Source organism: Rattus rattus, chromosome 9, assembly GCF_011064425.1.
Source record: "Rattus rattus isolate New Zealand chromosome 9, Rrattus_CSIRO_v1, whole genome shotgun sequence".
Taxonomy (NCBI): Eukaryota; Metazoa; Chordata; class Mammalia; order Rodentia; family Muridae; genus Rattus; species Rattus rattus.
The window spans coordinates 90,121,147-90,139,161 of record NC_046162.1 but is presented as its reverse complement, the minus strand read 5'-3'; positions in this window follow the sequence as shown (position 1 = coordinate 90,139,161).

Genomic DNA, 18,015 nt, shown 5'->3' with positions numbered 1-18,015 from the left:
GTTTTCCTTTTCTTGTTCTCCCTATTTCTAGAACTCTGAGAGCTCTACCGTTCATTGTTTCTACCCATCATTAAGAGAAAAGATATGGAAACATTCCCATGGTAACAGCTTCATCTCAAAATATCTGATGCTCTCAGTTGCCCTCCTACTCCAGGGAGAAGATGAGCTGCTCCCCCTCCCCATCCTCTCAGAGAACAGCTGACTGGTCCATGCCATACTGCAGTGAGGCTGCAGACCAGGAGCAGACAGAATCCCAGAGAGTACACTAGCCTTTAGCTAGCAGAAACGCAAAGAACATTTCAAAAATTCACATCCCGGACACCAAGCCCAGGAACTGCTGGTGGATATGCACAGGGAGGTCGGTGTGCATAATTCAGGCCAGCACAGACTTGGTTCAAAGACCCACAGGTGCCACACTGATTAAGGACAGAGAAACGGGTTTGCAAAAGTTCAGATGGGTGTGCCCACCATCATTAGAGGTGGAGAGGGAAAATGGAATATGGCAGCATCTGCTTGATATTCACGGCCAGCTTTAAGGTGCAGAGTCTTCTGTATAAGATCTGATGACGGTGGAGATGAGACATGTCTTTCCTAAACCTGTATGTATGTTACCCCATTGTATGTATGCTCACCCATCACAAACTACCCCCAAACATAGTAGCTTATGTAATAAATATTTAAGCCTGACAGAATGGTGAACACTTGATCTCAGCATTCAGGAGGCATCGGTGGGTAGACTTTTGAGTTCAAGGCCAGCCTGGTCTACAGAGCAAGTTCCAGGACAGCCAGCAATAAAATTCCACCTTGGGAATTTTTTTTTAAAGGAAGGTTGCTGGGAGAAGTGCTGGAATCAAACCAAGGACTTGGTGTTCGCTAAGCAAACCATTGACCATTGAGCAATACTTCTAACCCTGGCAGCAGGTTAGCTCGTGACTCTTGGGGTCTCTGATTAGTTTGCCAACCGTTTTTCAGGTTGCAGTCATTAGAAGCAGACAAAGGGTGTTCCATAGTGTTCCTTCACCAGTGTCGAAGGAGCCTATTCCAAAGAGACTTGGTCACATGGTTATTGGCAGAAGGCCCAGATAATTTTACAAATACTGCCTCCAAATTGTGAGTTGTCTTCTCTCTCTGTGTGTTTTTTCCCTTTTCCTTTTAAAATTTATTTTATGTGTATGGATGTTTTGCTGGGGTGTGTGTGTGTGTGTGTGTGTGTGTGTGTGTGTGTGTGTGTGTGTGTGTGTTCATGCACCATTAGGCTAGAAGAGGGTGTTTGATCTCCTGGAACAAGTTACAGGTGGTTGTGATGGTGGGAGGTGGGAATTGAACTTGGGTGCGCTTAACCACGGAACATCTATCTCTCCAGCTGTAAGCTTTCACAGCCAGATGTGGTAGTGCGCGCCTTTAAATCTTTTTTTTTTTTTCTTTTTCTTTTTTTTCGGAGCTGGGGACCGAACCCAGGGCCTTGCACTTGCTAGGCATGCGCTCTACCACTGAGCTAAATCCCCAACCCAGTGCGCGCGCTTAATTCCAGCCAGAAGCAGGTGGCTCTCACTGAGTTTGAGACCAGTCTGGTCTACGTACTACATAGTGAGTTTCAGGACAGTCGGGGCTGTTATGCAGAGAAACCCTGTCTACACACACACACACACACACACACACACACACACACACACACACAGGGAGGGAGGGGAGTTGAGGGAGGGGAGAGAGAGAGAGAGAGAGAGAGAGAGAGAGGAAAGAGAGTTTCTTGTTTTCCTTCCATTCTGATTTTTGTTTTCTTTTTTAAATTTTTTATTTATTTTAGAGATTTGCTTATTTATTTATTTTATGTATGTTAATACATACCAGAAGAGGGCATCAGATCCCATTACAGATGGTTGTGAGCCACCAAGTGGTTGCTAGATATTGTACTCAAGACCTCTGGAAGAGCAATCAGTGCTCTTAACCACTGAGCCATCTCTCTAGCCCTGTCTTGCTGTTTCTTGTTGTGGGGATTAGACTCAGAACCTCCCACAAGGTAGTCAGTAGACACTCTACCACTGCGCTGCACTCCCAGCACTCAATAATTTTATTTTGCTCTGAGGTAGTGACAGTGTGTAGGTTGTAGCTCAGGCTGGCCTGGAACTTATGATCGTCCTACTTCAGCCCCCAAAGTAGTGAAATTACTGGTGTATGCCACCTTGACAGATCAAAAAAAAATCTTGTAAATTGTGTATGTGTATATATGTGTGTGTGCATGCATGCATGTGTGTGTATGCATGTGTGTGCATGTGTATGGATGTGATGTGTATATAGTATAGGTACCTGTTTGAGTACATACTTATGCATGTGTGTGTGCATGTGTGCACACGTGTGTATGGATGTGTATATAGTATAGGTATGTGTTTGAGTACATACTTATGCATGTGCGTAGAAGCTGGAGGGTCATGTGGGCTCTCTTCCTCGATCAGACTCGGTCCCTTGATAAACCTGGAGTTTACTGGCTCCCAAAGTCAGTGAGCTCCAGAGTTCCCTGTCTCTGCTCCTGCCCGTCCTCCCCAGCACTGAAGTGACAGATGTGCACCGTTATGCCCAGCTTTTCACTTAGGTGCTGGGGATCCACACTCCGATGTGTCAAACGCCTTCAGCAGTCATCAGGATCTTTCTGCTATTCCCATGTATTATCCGAATTGCTAACAGGAAGCAGGTCAGCCTTCACTTGTATCCCAAATGGAGTTTTAAGAGTTGAGGTTCTGGGCTGGAGAGATGGCTCAGTGGTTAGGAGCACTGACTGCTCTTCCAGAGGTCCTGAGTTCAAATCCCAGCAACCACATGGTGGCTCACAACCATCTGTAATGGGATCTGATGCCCTCTTCTGGTGTGTCAGAAGACAGCTATAGTGTACTCATATAAATAAAAAATTTTAAAAATTAAAAAAAAAAAAAAAAAAAGAGTTGAGGTTCTAGCTAAGTCTGGTGACCAAAACCTTTAATCTCAGTCCTTAGGGGCAGAGGCAGGCAGATTTCTGAGTCCAAGGAGAAACCCTGTTTCAAAAACAAAACAAACAAAAGAAAAAAAGGGGCTGGAGAAAAAAAAAGTGTATCATGCCTTGCCTACATGTATTTGTGTGTAGCAAGTGTTTCTGATGCCCAATGAGCTAGGAATTAGAGTTAAGGATGGTTATAAGACATGGTGTGAGTGCTGGGAACTGAACCCACGTCATTGGCAAGAGTCCCGAGGGCTCTTTTTTTTTTTTTTCTTTTCCCCCCCGAGCTGGGCACCGAACCCAGGGCCTTGCACTTGCTAGGCAAGTGCTCTACCACTGAGCTAAATCCCCAACCCCCCAAGGGCTCTTAATCACTAAGCCACCTCTCTCTCTCTCTCTCTCTCTCTCTCTCTCTCTCTCTCTCTCTCTCTCTCACACACACACACACACACACAATCTCTCTCTCTAAAACAGGGTCTCAAAAAGTGTAACCCTATATAACCCTGCTCAGCTCCACTTTTGAAATTTAATCTTTACTAAGTGAAGAAATCAAGGGTAATTTTTTTCCCCAGCTTTTAAGGTTGTTTGTCTGTGTTGGGTGGGGTTTTGGAAGAGGGGGGTGGTGGTGTTGTTTGGTGGTGGTGGTGGTGGTGGTGGTGGTGGTGGTGGTGTTTGTTTGGTTTGATTTTGGTTTTTCAAGACAGGGTTTCTTCATGTAGCCCTGGCTGTCCTGGAACTAGCTCTGTAGACCAGGCTGGCCTCGATCCACCTGCCTCTGCCTCCTGAGTGCTGGGATTTAAGGCTGGTCTTCAAGACAGGGTCTTACTATGTAGCTCTGGCTGTCCTGGAATTGAGACCTAGCTGGTCTTAACCCCACAGAGATCTACCTGCCCCTGCTTCTGGGATTAAAGATGTACAGCATTACTCCCAGCTTCTCAGTATTGAGCTCGAGTCATCATTAGACTTGGTGCTGAGCACAGTTACAGGCTGAGCTACCTCACTGGCCTTGCACTTATACATTTTTAAAATTTATTTTTCATTTATGTGTATGAGTGTTTTGCCCATGTCTGTGTATGTGCACCATTGTGTGCAGTGACCAAGGAGGTCAGAAGAGGACATCAGATTCCCTTGAACTAGAACTAGAGTTCCTGATGGTTGTGAGTCACTGTGTGAACCAGGGTCCTCCGGAAGAGTAGCCAGTGCTCTAACTGCTAAGCCATCTCTCCAGCCCCTAGAATTGTCTTTTTTTTTTTTTTTTAAGATTTATTTATTTAATGTAAGTACACTGTAGCTGTCTTCAGACACACCAGAAGAGGGCATAAGATCTCATTACAGATGGTTGTGACCCCTTGCTGGGATTTGAACTCAGGACCTCTGGAAGAGCAGTCAGTGCTCTTAACCACTGAGCCATCTCTCCAGCCCCGAATTGTCTTTTTAAAATCATGTGTATATGTGTGTGTATGTGCCAAGCACAGGACACTGGATTCCCCTGGAGGTGAAATTACCTTTGTGAGTGTCAGGAGCCAAGCTCGGATCATCTGCCAGAGCGGCAGGTACTCAACACTGAGCCATCTCTCCAGCTGCCCCTCCCCCAGGCCACACAAGCTGCTTTATGTCCCACTGCTCAGTGATGCTTTTCTTAGCTTTAATTCTTTTCTGTTTTATTTTGCATGGTTCCTGTTACCCTGTCCTTAAGCTGACTGACCTTTCCCCCACTGTGCTTCCTAGTATCTTTCCCCTTTAGACATTGTGTCTTCTATGGGTTTTGTTTGTTTTCTATTATCTCTAAGCCTCCTAAGAATGATACTCTGTCTCAAACACGGGACAACAGAAAGAGCAGCCTAGGCACCCATCTTTCAGTGGCTTCTCTCCTTAGATAAAAAGACACTGTTTAATGGCCAGAAGGCCTCTCAGCACAACTTTCCCTGGCCATCCTGTACCTTCACTCCTCCTGCTGCTCCTGCTCGCTGCCCTTTTATTTATAAACCATATGAGATAAGTTTCTACCCCTGTCTTGGTGTAAAATAAATTAACAAAACTCTCTCTATAAAAGCCAAAGCTGTGAGCTGGAGAGATGGCTCGGTGGTTAGGAGTACCGACTGCTCTTCCAGAGGTTCTGAGTTTAATTCCCAGCAACTACCTGGGGGCTCACAACCATCTGTAATGGGCTCCGATGTCCTCTTCTGGTGTGTCTGAAGACAGCGACAGTGTATGCACATACATAAAAGAAATGTCTTAATTTTTAAAAAATGGAAAAAAGTAGCCAGGCATGGTGGTATACACCTATAGTCCTATAATTCAAACACTCAGATGCCAGGAGCAGAAGGATTACTTGGCCTACATAGCAAGCTCCAGCCTATGGTTAGTGAAGTAGACCTTGTGTTTAGAAAAGTAACAAGAAATTAGCACATTTTATAAAAAGTGGTTTCTAAAGTTCTCACATGTCATTTAATTATAGTAACGGAGCCTCATAATTAATGCTGTCCCCATGGCCCCTTACAAACACAATGTTTCTGAAATGGAAGGAGTTTGATTCGCCTGCTGTAGACCCAGCCTTGCAGCATAACTGGGCTTAGCCCCCATCTTGCGTCTACAGACGCCTCATTGGCCTTTAGAGACGGCAGAAAAGCTCTTCTCAGAGTTGACTTTTGCTTGTGAGGCTTTCCCAAGGGAGCAAGTAGAACTTCCCCTAAGGACATGATATAAGCAGTCCCACATTTCTGAGTCACACTACTCTGAGAAAAGCCCAGCATGGCAGAGCGAGCGCACCACCTGCAAATGCCCAGGAGAGCCCAGGGCTTATTTTTAGCCGGATAGGAAAAGTGCCGAACATCTTCCAGGAGAGCTGGCAGCTGGCAGGCTGATGATACAGCTGTGCTTATGTAAGCCAGGGCAGAAGGGAGGCCGAGGTTACAGAGAGGCAGGAGCTTGGCCCACCTCTACCTGCTGAGACTCTGCCAGCCAGCGTTCTGTCGGGTCGTATGTCGGGAGTTGGTGCAGGAAAGAGAGGGTGATCTTGGGTATGCAGAGGACATAGGAACAACTGGCTCCCCAGGTCTGAGGAGATGTCAGAGCTCTGTCCACCAGTGTCTGTTTCTCCCCCAGCCCCTGTTATCCAGGGTAAATAAAAGAACAGAAGGGCTTTCAAATGGCGCAGTTGTAAATCAGAGCAGCCTAGGCCACACATCTCAGGTGCGCTGATGGAAAACAGTGATCTGTCACTCCCCATCCTGAAACTGCCCAGACCCGGCACCTGCTTTGCCCTGCGAGCAGCGGCAGCAGACTTTGGCAGGAGCTATCCACGTGCCTTTTGGTGGAGAGTCAAGGTAGGATGTCTTTAGCAGGGATTGATTTTAGTTATGTCTAAATCCAAACCAAGATAAACATTCATGAAGCCTCCTGTGCCCACCACCAACCTCCAGCAATGGTCAGCATGGCGGCCTCGATCCATCGCTTCTTCCACACGCTCTGAAGTTACCTGGAACAGACAGCACATTATTTCACCTGAAAGCATTTTATTGGGCAACTGTGAAATAGGGGCTGTGTTTTCTTTTTCCCCTGAGACAGGGTCTCTCTGCATAGCCCTGGCTGTTCTGGAACTTGCTGTGTAGACCAGGCTGGCCTCGAACTCAAATACCCATCTTTCTCTGCCTCTCGAGTGCTGGGATTAAAGGTGTGCCCCACCATCACCCTGATATCAACTGTTTCTTTTTCTTTTTTCAAAGAATTATTTACCTGTTTATTTATATGAGTGCACTGTCACTGTCTTCAGACACACCAGAAGAGGGCATCGGATCCCATTACAGATGGTTGTGAGCCACCATGTAGTCGGTGGCTGGGATTGAACTCAGGACCTCTGGAAGAGCAGTCAGTGCTCTTAACTGCTGAGCCATTTCCCAGCCCCTATCAACTGTTTCTTTTTTTTTTCAACTGTTTCTTGAGATCAAATATTGATATTCATATTCTTTCAATTGTGTAAGCAAGATTTCTTTCTTTTCCCTACCTTGGTCTGTTTAAGCATATTTCTTTTAAAGAATGGTTTGATTTATTGCTGAAGCAACCAGATTGTCCTGTAGAGGCCACATTATACCCCTGTATATGTAATTTACTGTATCTCTGTACATTCTTTTGTTAAAAAAAGATTTATTGTATTTTTTTAAAGATTTATTTATTTATTATATATGAGAACACTGTAGCTGTCCTCAGATACACCAGAAGAGGGCATCAGATCCCATTACAGATGGTTGTGAGCCACCATGTGGTTGCTGGGAATTGAACTCAGGACTTCTGGAAGAGCAGTCCGTGCTCTTAACCGCTGAGCCATCTCTCCAGCCCCCTTATTGTATTTTATATCAATGAGTGTTTGCCTGCTTGTATGTCTGTGGACCACAGAGGCCAGGGCATCAGATCCCTGGATTGGGAGTTACAGATAGTCACGAAGCATTATGTGAGTTCTGGGGACTGAACCCAGGTCCTCTGCAAGAGTAGCAGGTGCTCCTAACCACTGAACCATCTTTCCAGGCCCTGTAAATTTAGCTGTTATCTTTTTAGTTCTTGTGATTTGACAATTCCACCTGGATCCAGTCAATTCTGTAGGAAGCATTCCATAGGCCATGTGGTTCCATCCAAGGCAACACGTGTTTGATTTCTCTTTGTGGTCTTAGGGGTCTGCAGTCAATGTCTTAGGAGTCTAGAGTTCTTCTCAACCTATTATTTGACTCTGCACGACTTGTTTTTTTTTTTTGTTTTTGAGACAGGGTTTCTCTGTGTGGCCCGGGCCCTCCTGGAACTCACTACCTAGACCAGGCTTGGTCTTGAGCTCCGAGATCTGCCTGCTCCTGCCTCCCAAGTACTAGGACAAAATGGGTGCACACCACCACCTGGCAACTCCTAATAAATTTTAAAGAACAACTGTGACTGAAATGTCTGTCTCTGATCAATACACTCAGAAAAGAAATTCTTGGAGATTGTGTTGATTTTTACTTCCTGAAGCCGGCCCTGGGGCTTGCACTATGAAGCAGCATTAAGGAATTAATTGCACGAGTTTAGCTCCCTGGTAATTTGTTGGCCCTGTAGGGTGCTAGGGCTGTTCTTTCCACTAGAGGGCACTGCAGCTCCAGGACTTCGCGTGGCTCCTAGCCAGCTTGGCTACTTCAGGGCTTCTCAGGAGGCAGTGTTTGGTGCATATTCCTTATTAGGCACCAACTGGGTGCTTCCTGTATCAAGGATGGAGATGGAAACATGATGCCCTGTGGCATCGTATCGGGAAATGGTTTCTTCGTATTTCCCCTTTAAAACATCAGCTATGTCATCTGGTGGAAACTATTTTAGCCTCCACAGGGCGCTGCCTCCGGCTATAAACTGCAGATTTGGTTACCTGGTTAGATTTTCTAACTGCCATATACGGTCTTTTTGGGATGCAAATGTATCCCAGCAAGATGCCAATGTGTGCTCACATCTGAGAAACTCTTTTATTTTGACACCATGTGTTGGGTGTGCTGGGGAGAGGGAGTCTGATGCTTGCTTACTGAGAGCTGCCTGAGCCATACCTCTCTCCCTTTTCCCCTATTTTTGTTTTTGTTTTTCCCACATAGGGTTTCTCTGTGTGACCCCGGCTGTCCTAGAACTCCCTCTGTAGACCAGACTGGCCTCAAACTTAGAGATTTAGACACCCCCCCCCCAAGTGATCGTATTAAAAGTGTGCACCACCACCACCCCCGACTCCCTTTTCTTATTTTATTTTATAGATTCATTTATTTATTTTGTGTGTGTAAGCACACTGTTGTCATCTTCAGACACCAGAAGAGGGCATCAAATCCCATTACAGATGGGTGTGAGCCACTGTCTAGTGCCTGGGAATTGAACTCAGGACCTCTGGAAGAGCAGTCAGTGTCCTTAACCACTGAGACATCTCTCCAGCCCTCCTGTTTCTTATTTTTTATCTGTACCCCAGCAAGATGGATGATAATAACCCTATGTAAACCCCAAAGACTAAAACCAGGTAGTGGTGGTGCACACTTTCAATCCCAGCACTCGGGGCAGAGGCAGGCAGATATCTGAGTTCATGACCAGCGTGGCCTACAGACTGAGTTCCAGGACACCAGGACACCCAGGGCTCCACAGAGAAACCCGGTCCTGAAACAAAACAAACAGACAAACCAATGTCCCAAAGAAACATGATGCTAGGAAGTGGCTCAGTGGGCAGCGCCCACCCAGGCTAAGTAATGCCTTGCACTTGGTCTTCAGCACCACAACAAGAAAACACTAAAAACTAAAACGGAAGAGGCCTGTCAGGTATACTGTGACCCCCGTACTTGGAAGGCAAGGCTGGAAGATCACTGCAAGTTTAGGGCCTGCCCGGTTTAGGTAATGAGGCCCAGGTCAGCCAGACCCATAGAAAGAGACTCTGTCTCAAGATAAGCACCAAGCAGACCACACTAATCAAACCAAGGAAACGGATTCATTGAGGGGAAGCTGAAGGTCACCTTACCCGGCACAGGTGGACATGCAGATGAACAATTTTCCCCCACCAAACCTGTCCTGCCACACCGACCGCTGTGGTCCTAGGCTGCGGAAAACAATGGAGGCCGTGTCAACCTTGGCCTTTAGGAGGTCTTTTGAGAGCACTACAACACAGAAATGGTCATAAACAGACATCTGGTTATAGGATCCTAAGAAGGGTTCTCATCATGGCATCTTACATATCGGTCTCCACAAATCCTCTCCATAGCTACGATGACTTCTGCAGAGGGAAGCCCTGTCATTAGATGCATGACGTCATCCCTGGGGCTCTGCTCATAGAGATCCCTTTGTGCCGATGGCTACTCACCTCTCCCCATCTCCAGTACCTTTGGGGGTATTGGCACCATAACCCCGATACACCCGGAAGCAGGTGGCAAAGCCAAGACCCACCAAGTCTGATTTGAGTAAAAGCGATGAACTCGTGGACGTCCTGCATTAGTGCGGCGAACACATTTGAATACCTTTCCAGCTATTTATTTGTAAACCCACTTACACACTCCCCGCCCCATCCCTACCATCTCTTGCCCCGGCAACACAACCAAACCCACCATCAGCGCTGCAGCTGTGCCGGGTCCCTGAGCCTCCTCGGTTACATTACGGAGAGAACGACTGGCAGGCAGTAGGGAGCATAGATTTACTGGTTAAAGTTGGAAAAAAAGATACAGGTGGCAGGTGTCAAAAGCAGCAGAACCAGGAGGCATTTGGAGAAGCCGGTCCTGAAAATCTCAGCTTTAGGCAGCCACAGCATTGAGGTTTTGGGAAGCAAGGACAAGCGTGGGTGTGTTCCAAGCCACCAACCTCTCGCTAACAACCCTGGGATAATGAATGAGCCTTCAGCAGACGCCTTTGCTCTCTGGTGAAAGGGGCGCCCACTGCAGACTGTCCCTCTGCAAAACCATTGTGCTCCAGGAACCATCTGGCAAACGTGCTCCCTCCTTCATTTCTCCAGTGTTCCTGGTAATTCCCTGACTTGTGCCCCCGCCCCCTTCTTGGATATAAATTGCTGCAGCAAACCAAGCCCGTTGAATGTTTGCCGGAGCTTCCCAGGCTCTCCCCAGCCTGGTTAACCCCCTAGCTCACTGCCTATGGAGCTGCTCACAGCTAATGAGCTCCCGGAAGCAAGCATCTCCCTCCTCCACTGTTCCTGTGCAGAGCCAGGCAAGGAGGTGCAGAACAGAACAGAGCCACGGCAACCAGATGGAGAAGCTGGGCAAATCGCACGCATTCTCACTGTAGGACGTCCTTCATGGAGAAGGGACAGGTTAACTCCCGCTCTGCAGAGGACTTGGGCAGCTCCCTGAGGAGGCACAGCCGGCTGCCACAGCTGTAGGGCTCATCACGTGTTCCATGCTCTTGCTGCACGGGGGCGAATGCCCAGGAAGCTAACACTGCCCACTGCAGCCTCTGGGCCCTGTCTTACACAATGCCAGTTCCCTCTCCTGACCCAGCGTGGTGGTTTACAAGGCTGGAAAGCCAGGGGTCATTTGGGACCATTAGAGCAAGCCTCCTGCTTCCAGCCTGCCTCGAGGATTGCATTCAGAGAACAGACGAAAGGATAGATTTGTTCCTTAGCCGTTAGTTGGTGGCGCCCTTCACAGACAGGATGGACACACTGAACTTTCAGCCAGAGCTCTTGTCATCCACACCCCCTGTGACCACTGGATATCTATCCTAGAGGGGTTGAGAGGTAAAACCTAGGCGCCCAGAGTGTGTCACAACCACCCTGAGGACACTGAGCCGTTCTTATGAAGTCCCACTTTCTGATCTTAGTACATGCAGTTCCTTCTGTCTTGAACATCTCAAGTCCTGTCCACTTGTGGATGCCTCACTAGCCTCTGTGTCTGGATAGAGCGCCAGGAAAGATGTTTATCAGTAATGCTTTGGAAGGAAAGTCAAGAGATGGAGATGCCTATCTAAAGTGCACGAGTGGGGGGTTGGGGATTTAGCGCAGTGGTAGAGCGCTTGCCTAGGAAGCGCAAGGCCCGGGGTTCGGTCCCCAGCTCCGAAAAAAAGAACCAAAAAAAAAAAAAAAAAAAGTGCACGAGTGAAGGATTCCAGCCTCAGCCCCGCATAAACCACAGGTGTGACTCGTATTAGCAATCCCAGGAGGGTCAGAAGTTCAAGGTCATTCTCAACTACATAGCCTAAGTTCAAGGTCATTCTCAACTACATAGCCTACAGGTGGGAAGCGGGGGGGGGGGCGGCCGGTGCAGGTGACAGGATTTGGAGATACAGCCTCCGGGGCTGCAGGGATGTGGTTAAAGGCAGTGGCTGCTCTTTTCCCCGAGACCTAAGATTGTTTCCTAGCGCTCTTGTTGGACAGCTCCCAACCACCTGTAAACAACAGCTCTAGGCAATCCCGCGCCCTCTTCTGGCTTCTGTGGGTACCAACACAGAGCTGGAGTATACTCACACAGACATACTCTCATAAGTAAAGATACATATTTACAAATATTTTAGCCCTAGGCAAGGTGACACATACTTTTAATGGCAGCACTCGGAAGGCAGAGGCAGCCTGTGAGTTCAAGGCCAGCCTGGTCTACAGTTTTAGGCCATTCCAGGCTAGTCAGACTTACATGGTGAGACCATGTCTCAAAAAAATGAAATAAGGGCTGGAGTAATAGCTCAGCAGTTGAGAGGACAGGCTACCCTTCCAGAGGACCTGAGTTCAATTCCCAGCATCCCACATGGTGCCTGGCAACCATCTGTAACTCTAGTTCCAGGGGATCGGGTGCCCTCTTTTGATCTCCAAAGGCACTGCATGGGTGTAGTGCATGTACAGAGACTCAAGCAGAACACGCCATATGCATGATATAATTAAATTTAAATTAAAAATATAGACACCAAAGTCTGCCTCCCAAGTGCTGGGGTTAAAGTGTATGTGTTTTGGCTTTTATCCTTATAGGTACAGCCTTCAGCAAAATCTTCCAGGTCTTTTCTCTTGTTTCACAAAAGGTGAGATAAGGAACCTTCCCAGGAGTCCTAGGGCTAAATAATGACAAAGCTTGAACAAGAGCCCAGCTCCACTGACCTGTTTTCCTGCTGTCAGACACTAAGGAATCATCTGCTGGGCTGCAGCTTCTCTGTCCTGTCTGGGAAAGAAGGCTGATGGGTAATGATTAGCTTCTGGGCCAGCACAAGACGGTGGGGAGGGTTAGAGCGCCAGCAAGAGCTAGGAGGCAGGTCACAGCTCCTCAGGTCCAACCTCTGCCTTTGCGATGAGAAAATGGAGGCTGGTGGGAATGAGGAAATTGCCCAAGGTCACAGGACAAGCTGACCGTGGAGCTGAGCTGAAGATGGTCTCTGGAACCCAGCTCTGGCCCAACTGCTATACTCTGAGGAGTTAAGAGTTAACATCCATCCCAGAAAGATGGCTAACCCAACCAGCTGCTCTCCAAGGAGCAGATCCCTGGAGCCCTTGGCTCTTCTAGGCATTTTCTTTCCCTCTCTTGGTGGCACCAAGTGGGTGCGTTCTGCATAAGTAATAATGGACTCTCTCCTTCCAGGGAGGAAGGCCACATCCAGACAGGCAATGCGACAGATGGTATTTACAACAGGACTGAGGAGTTCCCCCAGAGCCTCGCTTGGGCTGTGTGCACGAGACACAGAGGAAGCAGAGTTAGAGCCCACTGCTCTGCCCACTCTCAGGCAGCTGCCGCTGCACTGCTGTCTGCAGAGCCTCCCGGGCAACGGGCTCCTACGTGACTGACGTGAAGGTTCAGGGTGTTTGTCCTCAGCTGCCACTGCTGCTTTCTTGTCATAAAGCTGCCCTGTGCACCCCAAGACACTCTTCACGGAGACCTGGACTGGCACTCTCCCTCAAAGGAGGCTGGTGAAGTCCTGTTAGGCCATCCATACTGACTCTGAGAACTGTCCTAAGGCCTGATGGACTTACGGGGCACAGATTGTACAGAGGGGTGTGTGTGTGTGTGTATGTGTGTATGTCTCTGTGTGTATGTGTATATATGTATATGTGTGTATGTCTGTGTGTGCATGTGTTATATGTATATGTGTGTATGTGTGTATGTCTGTGTGTGCATGTGTTATATGTATATGTGTGTATGTCTGTGTGTATGTGTGCGTATGTGTATGTGTGCATATATGTGTACATATGTGTATATGTGTGTGTGTTGATTATTGTTAGCAATGAACTCAAGACCTTGTGCATGCTAGGCAAGCACCCTACCTCTGAGCTACATCCCTAGTCCAGGATATCACTATAACTTAGATGGCCTTTAAACTCACTCTGAAGTTGGGGATCATTTTGCCTCCAGACTGTTGGGGTCACAAGTATGTGCCACCACTCTAGTCTTTTTTTTTTTTCTTTTTGTTTTCGGGGCTGGGGATCGAACCCAGGACCTTGCGCTTCCTAGGCAAGCGCTCTACCACTGAGCCAAATCCCCAACCCCTCACTCTAGTCTTTTTGTGGATTTTCTATGTGTCAGGAACCAATTAAGGCACTAAAAACAGTTCCACCTCCTTGCCCTTAGGAACAATACTTTCTCATGTAAAGATTGACCACAGACCTCATGGCTAACTGTCCTTGGCCCTCCAAAGTTTGACCATCAGTTCTTTCCCTCTGAACTCCAGAGTCTAGAGTCTGTTGGGCAACTGGTACCTGGCTTTGGACAGAGAGTGCTAAATCAAGGCAAACCTTCCCTGTCAGTCCACATGTAGCATCTAAGAGAAACAAAACAGAGGCTGAGGCAAGAAGCAAGAGGTGAAGGCTAGCCTAGGGTACATGGGGAGACTTTGAGAGAGACAGTGACAAAGTACAGCCCAGTGGTGTGCACGGATAGCCCAGCCACTACAGAAGCTGGAGCAGGAAGGCGTGGGGTTCGAGTCTGCACTACACAGCGAGAGAGCGAGATGCCGCACCCTTTCTCCCTTTCTCTTCCTTCAAGAAGCAGACAAGTAGACTGATATTTGCTCCACAGACTGGGGCAGCTCCCTAAGTATCTGACTTCTGCAAGCCTTCACCTACACCACCCCTATGGTTACTCTGGGCCTCGCTGGGTTGCTCTGGACAAGCCCTGTAGCTGTTAAGGCCAAGGGCATTTATACCACCACGGACAGGAGGTTGTACTGCTTGCTTATTGATTACGTTGTTTGCCTATTTTTGTTGCAGTGTTTGGATTGAGCCTCACATGCTAGGTCGGAGCCCTGCCACTGAGCCCTATACTTTATCTCTTGGGACGAACAGTTTGATGTATGGAATAGATATTCACACCTTCTCCAGGCCCAGGGATCTTAATGTGTCCTTTTGTAAAGTGGAGGCCATTGTATCTGTTTTTTGGGCCTTTCTGTGGATGGCTTGAAATGACAAATGAGGGAATGTGTTGAAATAAAGGCACACGCATGCGAGTGTGGCAGTGTATTATGCATAAGCATCTTCTCTCCATAACATAAAACTTGTCTTCTGTTGGAGGCTGAGAGTAATAACTATGTAATTAGACTTTGTGTCATATCAAGCGAGGCATGCTCTGTTTTTCATTAAACAGACATTTGCTTGGCTTCTACCGTGTGAGGCTCTGTGTATTGTGATGGATGTGAAAATCGAGTAAGCCGTAATTTTCTTCCAAGAATGCACATGCCAATGCTGATATCGTGAAGATAAAACTTAGATTAACAAAATGCAAGGTCAAGGGAAGGAAGGAAGAGCTTCCGAGGGGGAAGGAAGGGCCCGGCCTGCCTTGGTGGAACTATTGAGGAATGGGATTTTCACCAGAGAGACGCAGGCAACATGGCAGGACCTTCATTCAACAGTCAAGACCTAACCACTGTGTAACCAGATGTCCAGGCCCAGAAATGGGACTCTGGGGACCGGCCAAGTCCCAAGGAGATGTCTGGGAAGGAAGGTGAGGTGAGGCAAAGCAGCTGGCAGGGGATCTGAACGCCTGATTAGATCCATCTCAGGACTGGCAGTTTCCTCTGGGCTTTTTTGAGCTCAACCATTGGGTGCCCAAACCTCTCTTTGAAAGGCTTTGGTGTCTGTGAACCTAGACATCTTTCAATAATGATTTAAGTTGCTCAAAAAAGTGAGGGCCCTGGGGTGAAGAGACGAAAGGAAAGGAAAAAACTCCGCTTGGCTGTCTTGTTCTGCTTGATCTCACAGACAGCGGGCAATGCGGCGGAGGAATGCCGGAGCCGGGAATGGAGGTGGTTAGATTCCAAGTGACCGCCTCCTCCTGGAGCTAGGTCTGCTGTTTGGACTTGCAGACTTCAAACATGACTCGGGGATTCCTGGAAGACAAAAGAATTCAGGGCCGAGCCTTGGATCTCAGTCAAAAATAACTCATGTCTTCATTTCAGGCAGGCCAAGGCGGCAGCCCAGGGCTGGTTGGCTGGCTTCTCAGAAGCCTGGAGCTACAGGTGCACTGAGAGGGTCAGCTTAGATTTGCTGAGGAAGGGGCATGGCTCTGGGTGCAGAAACCCACCTGTAAGCGGTTATGACGACTGCCCCTTTTCTCCTGTTGCTGGGTGCTGCGTGCTCTATGCTTTCAGTGTTAATTATAGCCCTTAATGTTCTTTCCCCGGCCTCTCATTAGCTTTAGGTATCCACAAACAAACAGCTCACTCTCCTGTCTCTTCCTGCCCCCCACCCTGGGAGGGGGGGAAGGGAAGTCCCTCCTGGCTCCCTCTTTCAGTCTGGGGACCAGAGGCCAGGGTCTTAGGCGTGCATGCTAGGCCTGTACTCAGCTGATGAGCCCTACTCGGAGCCCCTTCTGGGTTTTCAATGACAGCCAGGTTGTTCTAGCTCTGAGGCTCAGCTTCTCGTCACTCGGAAGGTATGTTTAAGGGACAGCCCACTGACGTTCTCCCCGCCATATCATGCCACTGGGATGTCATTGGAGGCTTATCTAATATTCTTCCAGGAAGCCAGAATTGCCTTTTTTTTTTTTTTTTTTTTTAACAGTTTGTAATCTCAGCACCTTGGCCAGGGTCTGGCAAATAACGGACACTCACATGTTAGTTGAAAGGTGCTGTTGTTGAGCGGCTGCCAGCTTAATTCTCCTAAAGTGCTGCTTGGGTTAGATGCTGACCACTTCTCCATCGATGGCTGGGCAAGGGCCAGCCTTCTCAGCCCGCATGCATTCAAGGACTTTCTCAATGTGGCCCTCCGCTCCGCTCTGGCTTTAGCAGCCTGACAGGCTGTGCTCATCCACTAAGCTGTTTTCTGTCAAGGTCTGACTCTTTCTTCTCCACAGTCGTTCCCTCTATTCCTCTGCACTCCACCCCAAAGCTGCCCCGCTTGCTCTCAGGTTCACCTCAGCAGTACTCTCCCTCAAGTTTGAGCCATTCTCCCCGAGCACCGTGATTTGGATAATTAAAGTTCCCCAAAGGTCCCATGGATTAAGGCTTGGTCCCAGTTTGGAAGCTCCGGGGAACTTTAGTTCTCAATGTCCTTGGGGCTTGGTCTCTGACTGCAGGAGCCCACTCTTCCTTTCTTGTCCTTCTCAGGCATTAGGAATGCAGTTCTCTGCCACAACCCCTGCAACACTGTGCTGCCTTACCATACCCCAAAGCAATCAGCCCAATCAATCATGGACCTCCACAAGTGTGAGCTGCAGCCAACCTCTCCCCACCGTCTGGTTTTGGAGACAAGAGTCTCACTTTGTCCCCATGTCTCACTAAGCCTGGAATCTATGACATAGACCAGGCTGGCCTTAAACTCACAAAGATCTGCCTGCCTCAGACTCCCATGTACTGGGATTAGAGGTGTGTGTATCAGTGCACCAGCTAAACCTTTGTTCTTTTTAAGGTGTTTGTGTCAGTTACACTGGCAGAGTTGGCTAACATTCTCAGGACTTTATCTTGCTCTCAGCTACTTTACTGTTTTGTTGGGAACTTCAAAAGAGGTCATGGAGCTATGGGTATAGCTCAGTAGTCAAGAACTTGCCTAGCATGCATAAAATCCAGGGTTTGGCCACAGTAACACACACACACAAACACACACCACACCACACATAAACATACATACATGTATACACACCATACATACATATGTACACATACATATATACACATACCATATATACACATGTACTCATACATATATACACACATGCGCACACACATATACATGTATAATATACATACACCACACACATACACATGCAGATATATACATATATATACACAATACATACACATGTACACATACATATATACACACATACACATATATATGTGTACAACATATATATATACATACACCACACACATACACATGCAGATATACACACATACATATATATAGCATACATACATATGTACATATACATATATACATACATACATATACATATGCGCACACACATATACACATATATACAGTGCATACACCACATACATACACATGCAGACACACATACATATGTATATATACACACCATATACACATGTACACATACATATATACACATACACACATATACACGTGTACAACATATATACATATATATACATATATACACACCACACACATACACATGCAGACACACAACACACACACACACACACACACA